General features: G+C 34.0%; 1 long non-coding RNA gene across 1 annotated transcript in view; it reads left to right on the top strand.

Annotated features, from left to right (window-relative positions):
• The window catches only part of LOC120176353, a 38,220-nt gene extending 23,358 nt beyond the window's left edge, over window positions 1-14,862 (top strand). Inside the window, exon 4 of the long non-coding RNA XR_005521317.1 lies at window positions 14,813-14,862. This is a non-coding gene — a long non-coding RNA (uncharacterized LOC120176353). The remainder of the gene's footprint in view (window positions 1-14,812) is intronic.
• The last annotated feature ends 12,591 nt before the right edge of the window (window positions 14,863-27,453 follow it).

Here is a 27,453-nt window from a genome sequence, read left to right as displayed (position 1 = left end):
ATAACTTCGACATGACATTAAAATGTCACCGTATGAAATTATAATGCATTGGTCATGGATAATGTGATATTTTACCATGAATTTTATTTCGGGTATGAATTGCCTAGTGTTAAATTATGATAATATACTTTGCTATGGATGGATCAAATAAAAAATACTATATGCCCACGTTAGTCATTGAGGGACAGGGTATTGTTGGCATGCCATAGAGTATAGCAGCTGCAAGTTTATATTACATTATAGTTTTTAAAGACACTAAGTGTAATATGGTGGGCACGACCTTATGTGTAATACACTTTGGTGTATATGGTGTGCACGACCTTATGTGTAATACTCTTCGGTGTATATTGTGGCCAAGACCTTATGTGTAGCACTACGATGCAAATATTACTCGAATACTCAAGGTCCTCAGGTTTTTATATTGGGTATTGTCTATGGTTTATAGTTTATTGGTTAATAAATGGTAAGCATGAAAATAAGCGTACGAGCTTATGGAATAAATGGCAAGTATATTGGTAAGAAATTTTATATTCAATTATATTATTTTGATCATGGTAAAATATTGGATATGCTGGTAACATGATTTTATGGCATTTTGATTTTTACATTGAAATTCATGCATGAGTTGTATTGCACGTTTATTGTTTTAATTGCGTCACTATGTATATACTTAGTGTGATGATTTTCACGCGTAGGTAAAAAGCCAAGAGTAGTGTAAAGAGTACAAAGCACTCTGGACATCAAGGAATATACTACAGTATTAGTAAGACATCCTATAATGTGATTTTGACTTAGTTAGTGGCATGTACTTATCAATGTCTTAGTTACTCTGTTAAATTATTTTGTAAGTGGTTTGTAATGACTAAACTAAACTGTTTTACTCTGTTTCAATGTGGATAACATAAATCCATATTAATATATGTTTTAAACAGTATGTGATAGTTTGATGTGATATTGTATTTTTATATTATCAGTACCATTTTAAGAAAATAAATTTTCAATCACTTTTGAATTGGAAAAAGTTCTTACGTAAATTCAGGTGACATCTATAATCTGTATAGGTATAATTTTACGGGTTATGGGTGATACACTCATACTTCAATTAAGTACTTGATCAGGACAGAGGGAAGAGAAAAGGGTTCCCAAAATTATATTAATTTCCAAAATAACACAAAGTTTAAAGAAACAATAAAAAAGTAACAAGAACCACCCTAACCTCTCAACATAAAACAATATCCAAAGCTACTTCAAAACAAAATACCAAAATGAAACTAACCCTAAAGAAATAAGCTAAGAAAAAACTCGAGCCAAATATCTACTTTAAACCGCAAACACCGTTGGAACCGCATTCCACAGTAACAAGACAATCACATTCAATGTTTAGACGAAAGATGAGGTCCGCATATAATGAATATAAATACGATATGAGTCATTTATTTTAGGTATCATAATGATGGAACAAGAAAATATATAGAGACGAGTTCAAGCCTTGGAAGGTTTACAACAATCATTATTCGATGTTTTTATTAGGGGAGAGGACTATTGACTATATAGGAAAAAGTACATTAGTGTTCATGGTTCGGAAGGGGCCTATAATAGCACCATTTTTCACTGGCAATGTGGACAAATTTGAATCATCTGAACCTGATTCGGAGGCGTTGGTCTAGCATAACATAAACATATCTCCCACAATTACATTGATCCATTGTTGTTATTTGTGTTGCAAGCAATCTTAGGTAAAGCTTGGGCAAGGTTTTGAACTTCACTTATAACCTGTAGAACCGTATAACTATCTCCTGAAATTAGTCTAATAATTGAATTAATCAAAGCATATTAAGGATTATGTTTAAAAAAAGGAATAATCAATTATATTATTACATGTATAACAATATTCAAACCGAATTATTAAGGGCTAATTATACCAAACACCTCAAAATTATATTTAAAATTTAAATTGTACCTTAAATTGTAAAATATTTTAATCAAGTCATTAGATTATCATTTTCATTTCAATCATGTCCTACTACCAGTCTAGCAATATTTTTGATTGTTAAATGTCTACTCATATTTAAAATACATGGGTTGAATCACAAATATGTATACACATGATTCATTGATTGATCGAATTTAACCATATCAAAAGACATAAAGTTTCATTATAATTTGATAGGGCCATTTCTTTAGAATCTCTACTTATTCTCAAATTATAACATCTTATGCTATTGACTCAGTGACAGAAGTAGAATTTTATGTTATGAGAGTGAATTTATAAAATTTTTGAAGAAAAAGAACTTATAAAATTTATGGGCAATGAAAAAAATTATCAATAAAAATATACATAAAAAACCTAAAATATAGGAGAATTTGAAAATTTCAGGAGAATGATTGCCGCCACCCGCCCTCCTCGTTCTATCCCTAACTATTGCATGCTTTCATATAAATTTACATAAAACAATTAAATTTATAAGGATGTTGTTTACAACATACCATATTATTAATGAATAATTTAATATGCACTTGCAAATCATAATATGCATGCCGATAGAACTGCAGATAAGAGTTAACAACTAAGCAAATCCGTGCGAGGCGCATTCACTAAAAGAACAAAAAGCAAATAGAAACCTAAACAAGTCACCATTATTTGAGAACATCACATCACAATAGCGGTCACGTATTTCATTCAGAAATTCTTTTTATATTTAAAACAACATTGAAATCCATATCTCCATATACTATGAAATTTATCCATAATAAAGATTTCTACGATAAACATATATGAATACATATTTTAGAAAAACCATATAAAACACATATATATCAAAATACCACAGAAAACCATATAAAACATTTACGAAACAAAATATCGGTAATACGAATATATCCAAAACGATAGCAAAATACATGTCACCAAATACAACTGAAAAACATATAGAGATATACGGTCATACTAAAGTAAAAGTAGTTGATCTCCCCTAATGCCAAATCTACTAGATTACGGTCTCCTGTTATCTAAAAAGGGTAAAACTTATAAAATGAGCTAAAAAGCCAGTGTGCTCCATACAGAGTAAAAAACATACAGATAAAATATTTCATTAAAATCAGTTTATTAAACATGTTTTAAAAATATGAACACTACCCCCATCCGATATCATCTAAAATGTGTAGGTTCCCCATAACCATACACACCATCACGTCCAGTAAGGCTCTGAGCACAAAGCTGAGGAGCCTGCAAGTATACTTCCTCCAACAATAATTCCCCCAATGAAAGTCATAAACATGTATGTATTCGAATGAAAATGGTGATTAATCCATTAAAACATGAAAATGTTTCATGCTTCAAATTCATATACAGAAATACGGAAATCATAAATCAAATTGGTAATGTACGGTAAATCAGATATCATGTAAACAATATTCAGAAATCAGGTATCATGTCGTAACAATATTTAGAATTATCACCAATATGAAACAATTCAAATGATAGTTCAAAATAGTAAAATAACACCGTCAGGAAACACACCTGTAACAATCTAAGTAATCAGATAAGGAAGCCTACTATTGAGTCTGCCGATCACGCTCTGTGACAGCGCTAGATCATACGAATCGGAAAAATCCATATTGGAATCCTAATATGAATAATTTTAACCTTTATTTAAATAATTTATGGAAACCTACGGATAATTCTCGTAGTACGCAGTTCGGGCAGATCTGACGAATGAAAAACACCGGATCTAACTGACCCTCGCTTAGGTGAAACACGAGTACCTTAATAAAATATCTTATTGGATCAATTCCATAACAATATCTCAAATAAATAAGCAAAAATGCTAAAAATACTAGGTATTTTTTGTTAACGAGCTCGATTTGGGGCTTTCGGGTCAGAATTTAGCAAAACAAACTTCATAATCAGATTCAGGACATCGAAAAACATAAAATATGATTTTTTTTGAAAATTTTGACTTTTTGGTTAAAGTCAAAAGTCAATGGGTTTGATTGACAATTTGGAGGCTTTCGGGTTTAAATTTGGAAAAACAGATTTCAGTATCCGGACTCAGGACGTCGACAAACATAAAATATGACTTTTCGAAAATTTTGACTTTTTTGGTAAAAGTCAACGATCAACGGGTCAACGGTTGATGGGTCAATGGGTCAAGTTGGATCAGGTGATCGGGTCGGATTGGGTCAGGTCAAACCGGGTCGGGTCTAACCAGTTTCGCACTCAGCACATGTGGCATACATTCCCCACGTGCAGGGGCGACGCGTGGGGGCGTGTGCGGTGGCCTAAGGACTCCGAAAAAATTACTGAAAAATTCCTGAAATTATTTTAAGGGAGTTTGAGACACTTAGCAAGCTCGATTCACAATTTTGAATGGAAGAGAGCTTGATTTTGAAATATCAGACACTTTAACTTCCTCACCTCCTTCATTCGCCGGTGACGACGGAGACAAGAAGGGCACCAATGGATTCGGAATGACTCAATGAACACGATGGTGCGGGAGGTGTTGAAAACGGAGAAACGATCGACGATGAATCGATAATTTTCACAGCGGTGGTGTTAAAAAAGTCGAAACTTTGAATCGAAGTTCACGGTGTTAGATGACGTTTCACAAGAAGAGGTTTACGGGGTTTTGTTCACCGATTGATGAGGAACACGATGGTGGTTTCAGATCGACGATCAGTGGTCGGACGGTGGAGAAATCGACCTTGGAAGGAAGGTATGCGGGGAGGGGAATTTGGCAATTTTGCTTCTGATTTCCTCCCAAAATCAAATTCATCGCATTTAATGGGAGTGTCTGCCGATACAAAATGGTAAAATTTAGGGCTAGGTCCCTGAATTTCCTTTAACTTCTAAAATGGCCTACAAGTTCTGGAAACTTTTAATTTAACCCTCAAATTTTACCAAATTGCTTATTTTTTTATTTTTTCCAGGTTGTTACAATTCTCTCATTATACAAGAAATTTCATCCTTGAAATTTACCTTATGAAAATATATGAGGAAATTGAGCCTCCATTGACTCCAATGTTTCTCAAATAGCTTCTGAGGGGCCACGGTTACTCCACTGAACTTTGACCATTGGAATACGCCTATTCCAAATAACTCGTCCATCCTTTTCTAAACTCTGCATAGGCTCCTCTTCATATGAAAAATTAGGTCTCAACTCTACCTCCTCAACCTGAATGATGTGATTTAGATCCGGACGGTATCGCCTCAACATAGATACATGAAAAACATCATGAATACGACTCAGCTGGGGAGGCAACTCATGCTGATAAGCAACATGTCCAACTTTCTTTAGAATACGATACGACCCAATAAATATCAGACTCAACTTACCCTTACGTCCAAATCTCAATATTTTCTTCCATAGAGATACCCTGAGAAAAATCTGATCCCCAATCTCAAACTCGATATCCTTTCATTGTTGATCTGCATATGATTTCTGTCTATCAAATGCCTCTCTTTGACGACCCCGGATCAATCTGACAATATCATCAGTCTCTTGAACCAAGTCTAGACCTAAAGTTTTTCTATCATACAACTCTGTCCAACATATAGGAGTACGACATCTACGTCCATACAAAACCTCATACGGTGCCATGCGAATACTTTCCTAGTAACTATTATTGTAAGCAAACTCGACTAATGACAAGAAATCTTCCCAACTACCACGGATGTCTATCACATAACCCTTTAACATATCATCCATCACTTGAATAACTCGCTCTGATTAACCATCAGTCTATAGATGAAAAGCCTTCCAGAATCTGGAAGTGCACTTCAGATCTCAGTCAGAAATGATAGACAACGGAACACCGTGAAGTATAATGATCTCCAAAATGTACAATCTAGCCAGTTTTTCCAGAGAAAAATTAACCTGAACATGGATGAAGTGAGCTGACTTGGTGAGTCGATCAAGAATCACCCAAACAAAATCCTTTTTTGAAGGAGTCAGAGGAAGACCAGTAACTAAGTCCATCTTAATGCGCTCCCATTTCCACTAAGGAATCTTAATTGACAGTAACAATCTAGACGGATGTTGGTGCTCTGCTTCAACCTGCAGACAAGTCAGACACCTCGACACAAAATCTGAAACATTCTTCTTCATACCAGTCCAAAATTAGCGCTCTTTCAGATTATTGTACAATTTTTCCGCGTCAAGATGCATTGTATAAGGACTACTATGAGCCTCCTAAGAATAACCCGTCTTAACTCATCATCTTTAGGGACGCAGTAACGACCGTGAAAGCACAAATGCCATCCTGGTCTAAAGAATACTCTGAACTCGATCCATGTTTAACTTGTTCAATAATTGGAAGCAATGAGCTATCAAGGAGTTGTTTGGCCTTAATCTTCTCGGCCAAAGTGGGGTTAACTTGCAACTCTGCTAACAAACAATTGTCATCAAATAAACTCAAGTTGGTGAATAAGGCTTTGAGATCTGATATCGCCTTATGGCTCAAGGCGTCGGCCACCGCATTAGCCTTCCCTTGATGATACTCTATCTCACAATCATAATCCTTTAGAAGCTCCAACTAGTGACACTGTCTCAAATTCAATTATTTTCGAGTAAGCAGATACATTACACTCTTCTGATAGGTATAAATATAACACTTTTTCCCGTAGAGTTAGTGTCTTCAGATCTTTAAAGCAAAAACCACGGCAGCTAACTCCAGATCATGAGTGGGATAGTCACGTTTATGCAGCTTTAGTTGGCTCAACGCATAAGCGACAACCTTCCCATCTTGCATCAAAACACATCCTAATCCAGAGTGAGAAGCATCACTGTAGACAGAAAAATATTTTCTAGACTCAGACTGAATCAACACCAAGCTTGAGTTAGAATAGTCTTCAGTTTCTCAAAGCTAGCTTGTTGATTCTCATACCATACAAATGGAACATTTTTCCTCAATAGTTTCATTAGAGGAGCAACAATAATGGAGAAATCCTCAATGAAACGACGGTAGTAACAAGCTAAGCCCAAGAAACTACAGATCTCAGATACATTATTGGGTTGCTTCTAGTTCAGAATAGCCTCCACTTTGCTCGGATCCACCCAAATACCCTCAGTAGAAACGATATCTCCAAGAAAAGTCACTTCGCTGAGCCAGAACTCATACTTGCTCAACTTGGCATATGACTTATTTTCCTTTAGAGTCTACAAAACAATCCTTAAATGCTCTTCATGTTCTGCTTCAGTTCGAGAATATACTAGTATGTCATCGATGAACACAACTACAAACTGGTCCATATAAGGTCGAAACACCAAATGTATTAGATCTATAAAAGCAGCAGGGGTATTAGTTAGCATGGATGACATCATTAAAATCTTGTAATGTCCATACTGAGTACGAAAAGCAGTCTTCGGGATATCAGAATATTTGACTTTAAGTTGGTAATAACCATATCTCAAGTCTATCTTTGAAAAGATAGAAGCCCCTCAAATTAGTAAAATAGATCATCAATCTTGGGTAGAGGATATTTGTTTTTAATCGTGAGCTTGTTCAGTTTCCTATAATCAATACAGAGTCTCAATGTCCCATCTTTCTTCTTGACAAAAATAATTGGGGCTCCCCACGATGATACACTAGGTTGAATAAATCCTCTATCTAATAACTCCTGGAGTTGATCTTTCAGTTTCTTAAGTTGTTTTGAGTCCATACAGTAAGGATCCATTGAAACTGGGGTGGAACTATAATAGACTTCAATCTCAAACTTAACTTCTCTATCCGACGGTAATCGAGGCAACTCTTCAGGAAAAACATCAGAAAATTCCTTGACAATCCGAATGCCTTCAATATCAGATCGAGAACTCCTAGTGTCCAAAATATAAGTAAGAAACACCTCAGAACCCTTCATGATAATCTTTTCGGCTACCAAAGCATACACAACATTCGTTAGAAATCCACGATGTTCCCCGATCATTAGAATATTTTGGTTATCTGGGGTCTTCAGAATAGCTCTCTTGGTCTCACAATCGAGATTGACTTGATGTTTTTTCAACCAATCTATGCCAAGAATCAAATCAGACTCTTCCAAATGTAACTCCATCAGGTCGGCCAGAAAAATCTCCCAATTGATCTCTATAGAACACCCTCTAAAAATACGATCTAACACTATAGACTTACCTAAGGGACTTTGAACTATCATCGAATTCTCAGTATTCTCGACAAGAATATTCAGACCATCAGAAATGGAATGTGATATATAGGAATTGATATAACCACTATCAAATAATTTAAAATAGGGGAATAAATGAATAGTAACAGTACCTGCAATCATATTTGGCCCATCGCAATCTTGTCGAAGTCTAGCAGTGTAAACCAATATAGGCTATCTGGTCTCAGATCGAACTGGACCCCTACTTTAAGATACTCAGCCTCTACTAGTCGATCAAGGTGCTCTGCCTTAACTACGACTCCCTACTGGAGTCTGAATAGTACTCTGTATGAGCGGGAGTACGAGCTAGTGTCTAAACTGAATGAGGTATATCTGGACAATCCTTCAAGTGATGGTCACCAGAACCACATTTATAACAGGTACCCAATTTCATCCTGCATTCCCCAAAATGATGTTTCCCACAATAATCATATGTTTGTAAAGGCTACGACCTAGAAGAACCACCATGTTTAGAAGGTGGAATAACTGAAGAATTGGATGCCACAGGTCTGACACTCACACCGCCTCTCTGAAAAGACTCACCCTTGCCTCTTTTGCTAGGGTGTGCAGAAGAATCAACGAAACTAGAAGGCCTCCTAAATCGGTGTCGATCTCGATCTCTCCTGCGCTCCATACCTACTTGCTCAATCTCCTCGGTGGTCTTATCTATCTTAACCAAGGCATCAAAATTCCTTTCCCGGTGGGTGGCAAATCGACTTCTGATCTCACACTTGGGTCCATTCTCAAACCTCAAACATTGATCCAAATCGGTATTAACTAGTCCAGTAGCCTAACGACTCAATCTGATAAACTCAATCTCAAAGTCCATAACAGACATAATACCCTGCTCCATATTCTAAAACTCCTGACGTCGCTCCTACAGATATCTCTCTCCAATGTAGCGACTCCAAAAATGTGTCTTAAAAAGATCCCATGCTAACTGATTCCCCGGAATACTACCAGAAATCGATTGCCACCATCTAAAACTCTCTTTTTCAGCATAGCTAGGGCTCCCTTAAACTTCTGATGAGGCCTCAGATCGATCTCATCCATAATTCTCTCTGTATCCTCCAGCCAATACTGAGCGTCAGTCGGAGGTCCACTAGTAATACCTTAAAATGGAATTACTCCAACAGCTACCAAAGACTTCGAAATCTCAACCGCAATCATATTACTAGGGACTCTAGCAGTTTTCTGAAATGTGAAAGATAACTCTATTAATGGCGTCTTCATCCATGTCAGTATCCTCATCTTCAGTGATGGGAGGGTCTCTCACAGGAGTAACCGGATCATCATAAGAAATAGACGGATCTACATACGGAATAGGATGATCACGTGGTGACGTTGGGTCATCTATCGTAACAGAAGGTCGAGCGACTCGCTCTCGACCACGGCCACGGCCTGTCCTACGACCTCTAGCATCACTCATCGGTGGATCTATAAGGCTCTATAGAAAGAATTTGAAACATAAGTCAGATTAGCATCAGGGATCTTAAAAAAATAACTCATAAAATAATGCAACACATTTTTTTGAAAATATTAATTTTTCTTAAAAATCTTGAGTTTAGGACTCATCCACAGTCCGACTGTTTAAAATTGAAAGCTCTGATACCACTAAATGTAACCCCCTAAACCCGGCCTGAATGTTAGACCCAAACCTAAGCGGTCATATATTTCATTTAGAGATTCTTTTTTATATTTAAAACAACATTGAAATCCATGTCTCCGTATACTATGAAATTTATCCATAATAAAGATTTATACGATAAAAATATATGAATACATATTTTAGAAAAACCATATAAAACACAAACATATCAAAATACCACAAAAAACCGTATAAAACATTTACGAAACATAATATCGGTAATACAGATATATCCAAAATGATAGAAAAATACATGTCACCAAATACAACTAAAAACATATAGAGATATACGGTCGTACAAAAGTAAAAGTGGTTGATCTCCCCTAATGCCAAATATGTTAGATTACGGTCTGTTGTTATCACAAAAGGGTAAAATTTACAGAATGAACTAAAAACCTAGTGTGCTCTATACAGTGTAAAAAACATACAAATAAAATATTTCATTAAAATCAGTTTATTAAACATGTTTTAAAAAATATGAACACTACCCCCATCCGATCACGTCCAAAATATGGAGGTTCCCCATAACCATACACCCCGTCACATCCAGTAAGGCCCTGAGCACAAAGTCGAGGAGCCTGCAAGTATACTTCCTCCAACAATAATTCCCCCAATGAAAAATAATAAACATGTATGTATTCGAATGAAATGGTGATTAATCTATTAAAACATGAAAATATTTCATGCTTGAAATTCATATACAGAAATACGAAAATCATAAATCAAATCGGTAATGTACGATAAATCAGATGTCGGGTAAACAGTATTCAGAAATCAGGTATCATGTCATAACAATATTCAGAATTATCACCAATATGAAACAATTCAAATAATAGTACAAAACAGTAAAATAACACCGTCAGGAAACACACATGTAACAGCCTGAGTAATCGGATTGGGGAGCTTACTATTGAGTCTGTCGATCACGCTCTACGGCAGTGATAGATCATACAAATCGGAAAAATTCATATTGAAATCCTAATATGAATAATCTTAACCTTTATTTAAATAATTTACGGAAACCTACATGTAATTCTCGTAATACGCGGCTGATATAACGAATGGAAAACATCGAATCTAACTGACCCTTACTCAGGTGAAACACGAGCACCTTCATAAAATATCTTATTGGATCAATTCCATAACCATATCTCAAATAAATAAGCAAAAATGCTAAGAATACTAAGCATTTTTTGGTTAACGAGTTTGATTCAGGGCATTCGGGTCAGAATTTGGCAAAACAGACTTTGGAATCTGATTCAGGACGTCGAAAAACATAAAATATGACTTTTCAAAAATTTTGACTTTTTGTCAAAGTCAACGAGTTTGACTTGCAATTTTGAGCCTTTCGGGTTCCAATTTGGAAAAACGGGCTTCAGAATCGGACTCATGACGTTGAAAAATATAGAGTATTACTTTTAGAAAATTTTGACTTTTTTGTTAAAGTCAACGGTCAATGGGTCAAGACGGGTCGAGTTGGGTTGGACAGGGTCATACCAAATCGGGTCAGGTCAGGCCGGTTTTCACACTCACCACGCGCAACAGACATTCCCCACGCACAGGGGCGGCGCGTAGGGACGCGTGCAGTGGCCTAAGGACTCCAAAAAATTACGAAAAAATACAGAAAATTATTGTAAGGGACTTTGAGACACTTACCAAGCTCATTTCACAATTTTGAACGGCAGAGAGCTTTATTTCGAAATGTTGGAAACTTTAACTTCCTTACCTCCCTCACGTGCTTGCGACGATGGAGACAAGAAAGACACCGATGGACTCGAAACGACACAAGGAACACGATGGTACGGGAGGTGTCGAAAATGGAGAAACGATCGGCAATGAGTCGACGATTTTCATAGTGGTGGTGTTAAAAAAGGCAAAACTTTGAATCGAAATTCACGGTGTTAGACGATATTTCATTACAAGAAGATTACGGGGTTTTGTTCACTTGTTGACGAGGAACACGATAGTGGTTTTGGATCGATGATCAGTGGTTGGACGGTGGAGAAATCGGGCTTGGAATGAAGGTATGCAGGGATGGTATTTTGACAATTTTGCTTCTGATTTCCTCCCGAAATCAAATTCATCGCATTTAATGGGAGTGTCTGCCGACATAAAATGGTAAAATTCAAGGCTAGGTCCATGAATTTCCTTCAACTTCAAAAATGACCTACAAGTTCTAGAAACTTTTAATTTAACCCTCAAATTTTACCAAATTGCTTATTTATTTATTCTTTTTTTCCAGATTGTTACAACCAAAGTGTTTTTTAAAAAAGTTACATAACCTGATCCTGTAAATTAATAGTTTACCCCCAAGATTGATGTTTTTGTGGGTTTCAGATTTTTAGTAAGGAATTTGTGTTAAAAGCTATAAAGTGTGAAAGTTCGAGAAAAATTCAGATAATCAGATCAAATCGAAAATTCAGGAAATTTTGCTAGATGATAAAACAAGGGAAAATGTCTTTTCCATGCTTTAAATTTATAAGATTTAATGTGGACCATTGGATTTAAGTTGATTTCCATGTTAAATATTAGCCAATAGATTAAAAAGGATAATATTATAATTTTGGAACTTTATGAGGGCAAAGTTGTAAACTAGTAACCTCATGGATTAATTTCAGCCCTTGGATGATAAATTTGATATGTGGCATGATTAAGATCATTGGATTTTATGGTCATAATAGTCGTTTTGGACTAAAATGAATTTTAAATTCAATTAGGTTATAAAAATCTAAAGAGGACTAAAATTGAATTTCTCTTGAATTTTTCTTGAATTTTTTCCTACTGCCGTGAGTTATAACAAAATCAAGGTAAGTTTTAAAATTGATTTTTAAGCATTTTAAATTAGATTTAAGGTTAAGCCATGAAATCCAATTTTGTTCTCCATTAAATTTTCTTTTATTTGGTATCATTTTTTATTATTCATGCTTATAACCCTAAATTTATGAAAAGGGTGGTGAAGGTATGATGAAATTTGTGGTTTCAAGGTTTGAAAATGATGATATAGGTGTTATGATGTTGATTTCATGTTCCAGATAATGAAAAATCCATTAGTTTTCCTTTAGGGATACATTTGGAAAAGATGAAAAGTTAAGGTGTTGGTGTTTTGAATTGATTTTTATGTTATTTATGATGAGAATGTTATGTTTTATACCTTAGCATGTTTATTCAAGCTTGAAATGAGGAAGAATGGTTGAATCCTAATATTAACCAAAAAGACACTTTAAGAAAAATTTGGGAATTATATTCAAAGCTTGAATTTGATTAAGGCTATGACAGAAAATTACAATACATGTTTAGATTTGTTTTTTTTAATGTTGAAAACACTTTAGAAAGTGATGGATTATATTAGGTCATATGGATTTCTTAAGGAAAAATTTATAGAAAAATTCAAGTGACTTATTTATGATATTTGTTATCTTTTAAGGATTAATTTGAGTATTAAATTATTGGATACAGACTTGAAATGTGAAATTTTTATGATTAGTCCTTAAAACCTAACAGAGAAAAAGAAGGGCTTAAGGTGAAATTATGATTTTAAAGGTGAATTCAAGTAAGTTAAGGTGAAAAGAAGTGTAGGAAACATTGTGATTACTATGTTGTATTGGAATGAATATTATGATTTTTTCCTACACTATATACGCATGGGTTAGATGGATTCTAACATGTGCTTTTGATTATTTGTGTTATATTTTTGATGTATTTATAGACATCAATCAAAATCGGGATTATCTAGTAACAAAGAAGATAAAAAAAAATCGAGCTTAAAACTTAATGAGGCTTATATTTTGACTTGTATAAAAAGTGTCAATGTGAGTGCAATGCATGTGTAACATGATACATGGATGTTTTATACATCATTAAGAATACTTGCAATGAGTCTACTTGTTTATATTAGCATGATATTTATGTCATTAATCATATATTTGACATATTTTAAATAGATCAAAAGTTAATATAAAATACATTGATCACTATCTTATTTATGATGTTATATAATGAATGTGATTTCAGGTATGAACTACCTAATGTTGAACTATGTTGATATACAATGCCATGAATGAAATAAATATAGACTATAGGCCCAAGTAGATCATTGAGGGACAATAGTATAGTTGGCATGCCATAGACTCCAACAGCAGGTTGTATATTCTATTTAGCATTATAGTCTATATAAATGACACTTAGTGCATATGGCGGGAACGACCTTATGTGTATTAACACTTCGGTGCATATTTAACTCGTGTACCCAGGGTTCTCATAGGCTTATATTTGGGCTATGGTTTATGGGTTAATAAATTATAAACAGATGATTAAACTTATGAGCTTATGAAATGAATGGCATGTATACTGGTAAGAAATTATATACATTGTTTATTTCATTTTAATGTGTAACATGAATGTAATAAAAGTAAAGTGATCATGATGCATTGAGTATTTTTATTTCTTTATATATACATTGTATTGCACTGGTTATTATTATTGCCTCACTAAGTATATACTTAGCATGTGATGATTTTCACGCTTAAGTAAAAAGCATAAAATTGGAGTAAAGAGTATCAAGCATCACTCATCAAGAGATATATCTACAATATTAGTAATTACATCAATCTAATGTAGTTTAAATTTCTAGTTAAAATGTATATAATAATAATAGTTGGTTTCTACTAGTTTAGATATAACTAGTAATAAATTATAATCTAGTAATGTTGGTAATGATGGATAATGGTTAAAATAAACAATGGATAGTTTATATTAGTGTTGTAATTGTTAAATGAATTACAAGTTTAATAATATGGTAAACAATAGAATAAAATGAAGCTACTGATTAAGGTTGATTATAGATAATTTTTAAGCAACTATTAGTTACGTACTGCTACGTTACTATCTGAAATTGGATTTAGTTTGGTTAATTAAAAACTAGAAATTAATGTTACTTGCTAAATCAATAAAATGTTATAAAATCAGTTTGTGACATTATGTGTATTTCGGAATTAAATACGGGTAAGGGTGTTACATGAAGTATACTTTAAACTCTCTGGTAGATGGGTTCCAAAGGGAAACATTATGTCCATTATATGGCTATGCTAAATGCAATATTCCATTACAAGGACTGTCAACTATAGGTAGATACACAAAATTCTCGAAAAAGGGTAAGTGAATATTGTGTTTTGCTTTAATGTTTTGGCCTTTCTCAGTCGAAAGTTGAGAGAAATAATTGAAGTCATCATAGGTGGCACCATTACGACGTTTGAGGAGGAGATTAAGACTGCTGTTTTTGAGGTTGTTAAAATATGTTCAATAATGAAATGAGGGGTTGAAAAGATGAAGACTATGACTTACAAACGCACCTAAAACGTACAAGGATTTAACGGGAACCTTTGAAAGGATCTCCAACACCCTTTGGTATTTTAGTTATAGTTTTGCTCAACCCTTGCATCTTCTTCCTTTATCTTCTCTGTTTCCTCTATGTTTCTTATTCAAGATTTTATCTTGACGAAAATAAATGAGAACTTAAATGAATGAAAACAATGAAGACGACAACAAAAACAATAACTGGCAACATCACACATTTTTATTTAGGGTAAACTACACCAATGGCAATTAATCTTTGAATATGTTTTAGTTTTCTTCAGTGAATTTTCAAAAAGTAATAAATTGATCATTAATATTATTAATTTATAATAAAATGACCATTTCACCTTCTTCTCGTTAAATTGATAATGTAACAACATTAAAAAAAAGAATAATATTTTATTTTATTCTTAAACTATTTTTAATATATTAAATAGATCATTGAAAAATAATTTTATATCTAAATTATCTGATTGATTTTCATTTTTTTCAAACACTCCACCATTGAATCCCATAATTCTCCAAGAGTTTGGACTTATCTTTCTTGCAACTGCTCACAGTAAATCATCGACAAAGAAATTGTAAACTTCATTGCAGTACTAAATGATGAATCATGCTCTTCCATCTCCACATAATTTGTTTTAAACGACCGGAAGCAACTGCTCATGGAGGACGGCGAAGAACACACTGTCGCGTTGGTTATACTGCCGTTGTCGCTACCTCCAATACTGTTGTTGTCTTCGTGTCAATGTGAATTTGGATTTAAGTTGAATCAATGTGAATTTTTAAGGATGTTTTCTTTAAGCCGTGGAAAACTGAGGGACTTTCTTTTTTAAGCAATTTTGTTTTATGGGTCTTTTCCCATCAAATCACCGATTTCAATATTTGATTTGAAATTCAATTGTAAGCTTATCTTGATCAAACGCTTATTTTCCTTTTATCTATTTATTTATTTTAAATGTTTATTTGATAAATCTATTATTTAGTTCTTTTAATAATAATTTCATGTATATATATATATATTTCATGGTTAATCAGAAGGGTTGCCACTATCCTTTAAATTACCCCTTTGTCGAGAAACTCCATTAGCCGCCCAACCTAAAACCATAGTATTATCTCACCAAAATCAGTTCTACAACACATGTAAATTAGGTCTGCAACTAGGGTTAAGCGAAATTCGACTCGATTCGAAAAATTGATTATTTTTCAATTTCGAGTTATTCGAGTCAACTCAAATTATCGATTAGATTTTCGAGTTCAAGTCGAGTTGAATTTTTTAAATTTCGAGTTACTAAAGAAACCAAAAATTTGACTAAGTATTTTGATAGTTTTACGATATGGTCTTTGATTTCATTATTCCTTCGATTTCTCCTTCATTTTAAGTCAATGTTTTACCAAATTTGAACCACATGCTTCTTAAACCATTGTAGAATACATATGTACTTTCAATATCTATTTTGATAAGAATTTTTCTATTTTTCAATCTTGTCCCTCAATTTTTCATAATTTCCTTATTTCTTCTATTCATCATGTATTTTAAGTTCGTTTTCCACCAAATTTGAACAACATGCTCATATCCCACTATAGAATACCCATGTAACTTCAAATCTTAATTTTTTACTAAAAAGGACTCTTTTTTTTTATTTAGTCCTTTAACTTTGCATTTTACTCAATTTGATCTTTTGATTTTGATTGTTTGCAAATTCTTTCTTCACATCAATTCCTTGACTTCTTTATACTCTCATCAATATTTTTACCCTCAAAATAATTTCTTTAAAATATAATATTATGAATATATTTTATAGTTTTAGATTGTATTTGATATATTATATAACATTATAACGTGAAAAGAATATGAAATATATATCTTAGATAGTTAGAGAAAGTCAAAAAATTAGAATCAATCCTTATCATATTACTATAAATAATTATAATAAAATTAGTATAGAAACTCGAATAACTTGACTAAAATTTCTTAAACTCGACTAAAAAAATTTCAAGTTAAGTTCGAGTTAAAAAAATATGAATCATCAACTCGAATAACTCAATTTTTTTTACTTTACTCGAGTTGTCTTGATCGAATGCTCACCCTGTCTGCAACGTAGGTCAGTCCAAATTAATTAAGGTGAAATTTTAGAATCAGGAGAAAAAACCGTAGTTCTATTTCTTTTATGTATTACCACTACACTGATCAAGCATATCTGTTTTTGAAAACTCTAGAACTCAACACAATAATTTGTTTTTGTCGACACCGTTTTTCGCCCAAGTGGCAAAAAACAAGTACCGACTTAGGGATTATTCTTTGAAAAGGTTTTGAATTATGAGGAGTCACCCCCAATCATTTTAAGGGTGCGATCGACACATCATAAAAATTGGGTAATTTTAATAAAACATTTTATTTTATCAAAATACAAAGTTTAGGGTCTAGGAAAACTAAAAAATGGGTTCGGGAGTCAGTTACGCGTTGTAAAATGATCAACACCCTCATAAAGCCCAAAAATTGGTACCTAGTTGGTTACCCTATATTTAAGAAATTGAAAATCTTGAGTTTGAACTTTATTTAATCAAATATTCACTATGGATGTTGTCGACAGTCATTTTTGTCTGAGTCCTGATTTGTTGTAAATATTATAATAATAATAATATATTATTATTATTATTATTATATTATAATTAATTTTTACAATTTTACAGGTCCAAATACACATTAAACCCGAAGGCCCAATTACAACTAAGGCCTGATTACAACAAAACCCGAATGCCTAATCCTAGCAGACTTGACCCGAACAGCCCAACAGGCCCGGAAGCAAACCCAAATGTTGTTAGGGTTTCATCTCATCTCCAGCGTCGCATGGATCTCAGCTGTTGGATCTGGAGAGATCCAACGGTCCTAAGTGCAACCAGAAAAATCTTAGGGTACTCATTGTAACTCTAGGGCAATTCCGGCCACCACCATAGTGGTATGATGCCTCCACCGTCGAATGCTCCAACCAGCAGTAGCCATGTAGCTGCCACGTCCTCACCGGATTCGCAAGATTTGGGTACATTTAATGCACCTAGACTCTCCACCGCACAACTCACCACCCCTAGGGTGAGTTACTTCCGTATCTCCGACGACTCACCGGGGTATACTCTATTAATCGATTCGAAAAGGGACTCGAAGAACCCTATAAATAGGGTGAACTTGCAAATAACAAACACAATGAGCAAGAACGGAGCAAGCAATCCAAAAACAACAACCAAACCACGAGAAATCAGAAATAGAGAGAAAGAGGAAAGCCTTATCGCCATTGGAATCTTCAAGAGTCACCGAAAAAAGTTTAACTTCGAAGGTACAAATCTAGATCTACTTAGATTTAAGGTTTTTTAGGGTAAAGGGTCGCCAAATTTGGCTTTAGGAAAAGAGGAGGATTAATTTGGTGTATTCGGGTAAATTTTGGCCATCGTGAGTGGTGGTCGGTGGTGGGTGTCGGTGCCGACATGCAGTGATCGACGTTTACAAAATTCCTTTCGATGAGGGAATCGTAGAGAGGGACGAGAGCTTCTATCTCTAAGAGAGAGAAGTATTTTGAGGAAATGATGCTTAAAGCCTCTTAGATCAGTTTAGGGTCTATATATACCCCTCCCCAAACGATGTCGTTTTGGGGAGGGAGTGTCGGTACAATTTTAAGAAAGGGGAAATCCCATTTGAGGTCCTTGTAACTTTTGTAACTATTCAGTTTAGTCATTAAAAGCATGTTTTCGTATATTTTAATTTAATCTTCAAGTTTTATCAATTCTCATTTTGGTCATTGCCTTGTATATATGTATATTTAGGTTAAATATCGTTTTAGTCCCTTAAAAATTACTAAATTCTATTTTAATATCGTATTAGTAATTTAGGTTAAATTACATAATTAGTGCATAATTCTAGTAGTATTTCGAATTAGGTTAATTAATTTTTTTATTTTTTTATTTTAGTCATTAATTATTATTATATGATTAATTATTATTAGTATTTATACTTCAGGATCATAATTTATAATTTAATTTATGTAATTATAATATAATATTATAGTAGTTTTTTAAAATATTATTTAGTAATTATTTATTTTAAGTTATTTGTAAATTTAAATTTAAAGAACAAATTTATAATTTTATTACAAAGACACTAATTAATAAATATCGGTACCAATTTTGGGCGTTGTGGGGGTGCTAATCCTTCCCAAACGTAACTGACTCCCGAACTCATTTTTATGGTAAGCAGACCCAAGTTGTATTATTTTAATATTATTCCTAGGAATTTTATTAAAATAATATAACACTTTGGTGACCAATCTCACCAAATTAAAAGATTGGTGGTGACTCTACAACTTGGTGTTTCATCTAATTCAAGGGGGATAAACACACACTTTTTCGAGACTAGTTATATCTTTGGGGTGTACTATTTGCACTCTCCGTTGGTGAGGAGAGAAATGTCTCGACAGCTTGGCGACTCTGCTGGGGATTTTAAAAAAAAAAGAGTCCAACCACCAATTTATTAATTATTTGTCTTTGCAATAAAATAATAAATTTGTTTTAATTTTGTTATTATTATTTTAGTTAATTTACTAACCTTTTGTTTTTATGTGTACATATTTAATTTTGGGTTTTTAAAATTGAATAATAGGGTGTACATTACTTTATTACTTTTCCTCACCCACTGTGCACTGCATTCATGACATGAGCTAAAACCCCGCTCTTATCCTATTTAGTTCGAATGAGAAACTACTCCCTAGTGTGATTTTCACCTCTGTATGGTATAGGGGACCATTCTTTGAGCTCACACCTTATGTTCCTCTTGTGGTTTTCACCTCCGTATGGACATAAGGATTAAGGGCTTGGGAGTCTAAGGGGATACCAACAAAGGACAATTCGTTGACCCTTTTACCCTCTAGCCAAAACCCTGCATATAGTAAACCTATAACTTAAATCTAAGCACAACCTCACCCGATTAAGTAGATTAGCACACAAGGAAAAGCTTGTTGAGTCTTTTAATTATTTTGTTTTTTAAATAAATGCATGCGAACTAGAAATCATGAGGTTAGGTTTGTTGTTTTGAATAAAGAATGGAATTAGATGGTATGAAATTAGGGTTTCTTAATTAATTATTATGCTTCATTTTTATTCTGCATTCTACATTTTCATATCCTGGTGTTGATTCATGATTGATTTCATATATAAAGCTAAAAATGTGGAGCAGAGAGTCCAATATGAAGTTGAAGACAATGCAGATGGTCTGAACAGTCTCAACTTATTAAGGGAAATAGTCTATCACCGGGATACGTGTCAGACTTGGTCAAATATACACATGTTCACCAAAACAACCTGAGTGAGTTGAAAGAAAACTGGGTAAAATGGGAAGTAGCTGACAAGCAGCTATTTTATCAGCTATATGGTGACATTGATTATCTTTTGGACATTCCTATTGACCGACATCTGTTTAGAGCTCTATCACAGTTTTGGAACCCTACTTATAGTTGTTTCACCTTTGGCAAGGTAAATTTGACACCTACTTTAGAGGAATATCGAGCTCTTATTCGATGTCAAAGATTCTATAAAAACAGGGTATAGATCAAGTCACCAAATACTATTCCTTTTAAGGAAAAAGTTCTTTTACTAACCAGAATAAGTGAAGAGTGGGCCACAAAAAATTTCAAAAAGAAGGGTGATAGTGAATGTATCACTTGGATTGCCTTAAGGAAAGTAATCTACCATCATCCAAATAAAAGAAAGAAGATTGATATGTTGGCTTTAGGTATTTATGGAATGATTATTTTTACAAAGATTTTGGGGCATGTGGATATATCCACTGTAGACCTGTTTGAAAGATTGAACAAGAATGCAGATATGGTTCCTACTATATTAGCTGAAACATTTCGTTCCTTGAATTCCTGTAGACATGAAGGAGAGGGACATTTTATAGGTTGTGCACATTTGTTGCTAGTATGGATTCTGAATCATCTTAAGCATGAGGAAAGAGCTCCTGGACGAGTATTTTTGGAAGATTTTTCACCTTTGCAAGATTTCCTTTCTCGGAAATAGCATGTAGTTACGATGAAGAAAAATTGATGAGTATTTTTTGAAATCTTGAAGACAATGACGTGTTATGGCTTTCCCCATGGAATACTTCTTCAAATATATTGTATAAGTGTGGAGAGAATGATTGGGTGCCTTAGCCTGGAATTTGGGGTTTTGTAGGATATGCACCTTTGATGGTTTCTAAAAATATGGATCAAGACAGTTTATTCCTGTAACATTGAGTCTATCTGAATCAAAATTCGTATTTAGAAGTGATCAGTACAAGGATAAAGTCAGAAAGGTTTCCTAGGCTTGGAAAATGGATCCATCGAGTAAATTTATTCACTTTCAGTCAAAAGCTTTCACCAGAATATGAGCAATGTAGAATTAGTTGAATCAACAACAACATTCCAATGGTTAATTTCGAAAATGTTCAACCCATAAAAGAACATTTGAGAATTATACCATCTCTATTAGAGCTGGCCAAACAAGACTTCGAGAGTGAAAGAAAGCAATGGAGAAAAACTCTGCAAAAGCTGGAAGAAGAAGTATACTATAAGAGAATTGAGATAGAAACCCATAAAAGACGATCAAATCAAGTTAGCTAAGATGAAAAACAGCTCAAGTTAGACTTCAATGATCTCCAGTCATCCTATCAGCGGGTGGTGAAGACTCAGATTACGAAAGGATCAAGTAAACAAGAGTCAACAGGTTTGAAAAGAAAAGCTGAAGAAGATAAAGAGGAGTTCAAACAAAGGAAACACCATGTAAAGATACTTTCCAAAGAAAATGAGGCATTAGAGCAATGGTTGCTGGAAAATCAAGCTCAAAACTAGAAACTAAAAGGCAAGATGGTAAGGTTGGAAACTGCACTGCGAAGTCAAGAAAGTAACTCGGAAGCTAGAAACCTGAGGATTCAAGTAAGTAAATTAAAATCCATGGTTCAATATCTTCAGAGGAAGGCGAAGCAACTCCATATTGTCCCTTATGAAGGAATTTTATGATGGCGCTATCGCCGGGAACGTGTTTAAAGGAAAGTCAAACAAAAAGATGACCTCATTGCAAAGTATTTGGAGCAAACTCAGAGAGTGGCACAATATTTGGTAGACTTGGTATATGAAGCCACTACTTTGATCGAAGAATTAGAGCTAGGAACATAAGAAGCTCATAAGGTCTTTGAGTTACTTGAGCATATACAACAGTTAGGAGAATTTGCTCAAATGTACCTATAATATTTCATCTGTTGAATTAGATGAAGAAACTATTGAGTGCTCTTTCAGGTCATTAGAATTTGTCAACGCACCATTTGTGGTTGAGGGAAAAGGATGCCTAAACCCAAAAATTCCAATTGCACAAAAATGAGACTCATATTGTCCCTACGAAAAGGGGCAAAACTGGAAAAGGATTAGGAAGTTATTTGCAAGGACCAATTAATCCAGTTTTTCCTATCTCCAAGAAATATCAATTTGGTTTGGTATATCAGGCGACAATAAAAAAGAGACAGAGGGGCATTAAAAAGAGTCAAGAATTGAGAAACAAAAAGTTAGCTGGAGAAGATCTCACATGGAAACCAATGACCTTTCCACTATTAAATAATACTTTTATGCCTGGAGGACATACTATTCAAGAGAATCAACAGAGAAATGACTGATTATTGAAGATACTTTGAAAGAAATAAGTATCAATGTCATATCGGATGATGAATCTGTGAAAAAGAAAGCTATGGGTATTTACGCCGCATCATCAAACTTTGAGTTAAATAATTGGACTGCGAAAGAACTACCTGTAGTTTTCAAGTCTTTTTAAGAGTAATACATCAGAACTTTCACTCTTGCCTTTACCCTAAGGTAATAATTTGATTTTGTGTAAAGGGTTAAACTATGTGTTTTTCTTTTTCAATAAAAATGCATTAGTTCTAAATGGCAATCACTTTTGAATGCATTTTCATGATTATATGTATATACTCTTGTTTATTTTTTTCTTTCAAGAACTCAAATATCAATGACATAGATGTCGATGATACTGACCCAAAAATTGATTGAGCAGTCCATGTGTCCTGAGAAAGTTGAGGGTTATGGTGAAGGATGTGATTTACCTTCCGAGCTGTTAAAGATGGTAGAAAAAGAGGATAAGAAAATTCTACCACATAAGGAACTTATTGAGATCTTAAATTTAGGGTATGATGTGAACAAGAATGAGATAAAAATTGGTACCACTTTATCTGATAAAGAACGTCAAAGTTTGCTTAAATTGATGTAAGAATACAAGGATGTATTTGCTTGGTCATATTAAGATATGCCAGGATTGGACACAAAATTGGTAGTACACAAGCTACCAATAAGATCATAATGTAAGCCTGTGCAACAAAAGCTGAGAAGAATGAGACCAGAAATTCTACTCAAGATCAAATAAGAAGTAAAAAGCAATTTGATGCTAGATTTCTTAAAGTATCCAAGTACCCTGAATGGGCAGTGACTATTGTCCCTGTAAAAAAGAATGATGGTATAAAGTTCGTATGTGTGTTGATTATCAAGATGTTAATAGAGTCAGTCCAAAGGATAATTTTCCTTTGCCACACATAGACACATTAGTGGACAATACTGCTAAGAATTCTTTATTCTCATTTATGGATGGTTTCTTTGGCTATAATCAAATCAGAATGTACCCTGATGATATGGAAAAAACAAATTTATCACCATAAATGGAACATTTTGTTATAAAGTGATGCCATTTGGACTAAAGAATGCAGGGGCAACATATCAAATGGGCTATGGTAACATTATTTCACTACATGATGCATAAAGAAATAGAAGTTTATATTGATGTTATGATTGTCAAAGCCAAGTCAGAGGAAGAGCATGTTAAGAATTTGAGAAAACTTTTCCAAAGATTAAGGGAATGTCAGTTGAAGCTCAACCCAAATAAGTGTACATTTGGGGTGACATCTAGTAAAATCTTAGGATTTGTTGTAAGCCAAAAAGGAATTGAAATAGACCCAAATAAAGTTAAATCTATTCAAGAATTACCACCCCCACAAACACAAAAGGAGGTTCGGGGATTTTTGGGGAGACTTAATTATATAGCTCGATTTATTTCGTAGCTAACTGAGAAATGTGATCCTATTTTTCGCCTCCTTAGAAAAAGTGATTACGGGGTATGAAATGAAGAATGTCAAGAAGCCTTTGAGACAGTTAAGAAATATCTATCGAGTACCCCAATCTTGGTACCACCCATCCCAAGAAAAGCCTTAATTCTTTATTTATCGGTCTGTGAAAATTCAATGGGGTACGTATTAGGACAACATAATCCAACTGAGAAGAAAGAAAGAGCTATTTATTATCTCAGTTAAAAGTTCACTGAATATGAAACTAGATATTCTTTAATTGAAAAATTGTGTTGTGCTATGGTATGAACCACTCGAAGGCTGAGGCAATACATGTTATACCACACCACATGGCTTATATCCAGATTTGATCCTTTGAAGTATTTAATGGATGTACCTGCATTATCTGGAAAATTAACTCATTGGCAAATTTTGTTGTCAGAATTCGACATCAAATATGTCAGTCAAACGGAGTAAACGGGAGTGCAATAGCAAAATTTATTGCAAGTAGGACTTCTTAAGAATATGAGGCTATAGATTTTTATTTTACTGATGAAGATTTAATGGCCATTTCAGTGGAAGAATCAGTTACATCCACCAATGAATATTGGAATCTGACTTTTGATGGTGCTTCAAATACATTGGGACATGGAATTAGGGCAATTTTAGTCTCACCAGTTGGAGAGCATTATCCGTTTACTAGCTCACTTAATTTTAATTGCACAAACAATATTGCTGAGTATGAGGCATGTATTTTAGGTCTTAGAGCTACCATTGAACGTAAAGTGAAAATGCTCAAGGTTTACGGGGATTCAACTCTAGTAATTTACCAAATCAGAGGAGAGCGGGATAGAAAAGATTTAAAGCTTGTAAAATACCAGAAATTGGTTATGGAACTCATCAAAAAATTGAAGAAGTGACTTTCGATTAAATCCCCAAAGAATAAAACCAAATGGCAGATACCTTGGCAACTTTGGTAGTCGTATTTAAGGTAAATGAACATGCAAGCATGATGCCTATTGAAATGCATGCTTATGTATATCTAACTCATTGTTTTAACATTGAAGTAGAAGACGAATAGAAACCTTGGTACTATGATATATTGCAATATATCATATATCAGAGTTATCCCGAACAAGCAACCAAAAATGATAAGAGAACTATCCGAAGAATGACATCAAAATATGTACCAGATGGTTAAATCTTGTATAAAAAGAGCATGGATCAGGTCCTATTGAGATGTGCGGATGCCAAAGAAGCTAAAACAATTATCGAAGAAGTACATCAAGGAGTATGTCGTACTTACGCTAATGGGCATACAATGGCTAGACAAATTATGAGATTTGGATATTATTGGTCAACTATGGAAACTGATTGTATTATTTATGCCCGAAAGTGTCATATCTATGGAGACAAGAAGCATATCCCTCCTCATCTGTTCCATGTAATGATAGCTCCTTGGTCATTCTCTATGTGGGGCATAGATGTTATTGGACAAATTTTTTTGACCATCGCTTCATTTTGTTAGCAATATACTATTTTAGCGAATGGGTAGAAGTAGCTTCTTATGTGAACATCACTCAATCCTTCGTTTGTAAATTCTTGAAAAAAGAAATCATTTGTCGATATGGTCTACCAGAGAGAATTATTATTGACAATGCTTTAAATCTGAATAAGAAGATGATGAAATCAGTCTATGAACAGTTCTAGATAAAACATCATAATTCCACCATTTATCGCCCAACGATGAATGGAGCAGTTGAGGCAATAACAAGAAGCTTATAGAGAAGATGACTAGAGCTTTTAAAGATTGGCATAAAAAACTACCATTTGCTCTGATGGCTTATCGAACTTCATTACGAACATCGATTGGGGCAACTCCATTTTCATTAACCTATGGAATGGAATCAGTCTTAGTGATTGAGGTAGAAATTCCTTCATTACGGGTTTCATCAGAAGTAAAGCTAGATGAGGTAGATTGGGTTCAAACCAGATATGACCAGTTGAATTTGATCTAAGAAAAGAGAATGAAAGCTATTTGTCATGGTCATATATACCAAAAGAGGATGATACTAGCACATGATAAGAAAGTTTACCTCTGAGAATTATACGAAGGGGATCTTGTGTTCAGAAGGATATTACCTTTTCAAAAGGATTACCGGGGGAAATGGATGCCAAATTGGGAAGGACCTTATGTTGTAGAAAAGGTTTTTTCTGGATGAGCTTTAGTCCATATTGAAATGGATGAACCTGAATTACCTTACCCTATAAATTCAGATGCGGCTAAAAGGTATTTTGCATGAAAAGAAAGATGGATTTAAGATCTTGTGGATAATTTCAGTATTGGAGATTTGGTGGTATAAGAAGGAACGCCACACCTTCATTATAATTTTGAGATCCTTTTGATAGAAGCTACGCTCGAATCACTTTGCGACAGTTCAAAAGCATTTGTGCTATTGATATTTGAAGATGCCTACTTTTCCGTTCACAAGTAAAAGTTTGCCATGTAAATTCTTTGCATGAATAAAAAGAGACCTTTTCTTATTTTTTATAAGCATCTTTCTTTGAAAATTTCAAACATGTAGTTTAATTTGAAGTACATAAAATCATGGTGTATTATTGTACAAAAAGTTTTTTTTGAAAAGTGCAAATATTATGAGGCTCACAATGATTTTAACATATGATGACATGATACATGAAACATTGAAATGCATAAGAGGTTTAAGATACTTGATGATGATCTAAAATATTTGTATTGAATGTTTTGTCATTTTTACTGGTGGAAGACAAGAAGAACAAAAACAAGTTTAGGTTTGACCAAAAAGGATCAAGATGGTCGGTTGAGATAAAATGATTATTTTTACTGCTCCCATGATAAGACTAAGTCAAGAATAGACAACAAAAAGGAGTCCTTGTTTGAAGAAAAAGAAAATACCCTGAAACTTTGTCATTGCACACATATTAGGCATAAATAGGATCATTACATTCATAAATGCATGGTAGCAAACACAATGTCACATCTGCAGGTTTCTCAGCAGGAAGTCGAAAGTTCAAATCCTGAAATTGAAGTAATCAACTCAAAATCCCTAAAAAGAGGGACATCTAAAGTTTTCATGAGTCTAGTATCCACGGAAGAGTAGTGAAACAATTTCT

The sequence above is a fragment of the Hibiscus syriacus genome, unplaced genomic scaffold (genome assembly GCF_006381635.1).
Source record: "Hibiscus syriacus cultivar Baekdansim isolate YM2019G1 unplaced genomic scaffold, ASM638163v2 tig00003398_pilon, whole genome shotgun sequence".
Taxonomy (NCBI): Eukaryota; Viridiplantae; Streptophyta; class Magnoliopsida; order Malvales; family Malvaceae; genus Hibiscus; species Hibiscus syriacus.
This window is presented reverse-complemented; position numbering and strand designations above follow the sequence as displayed.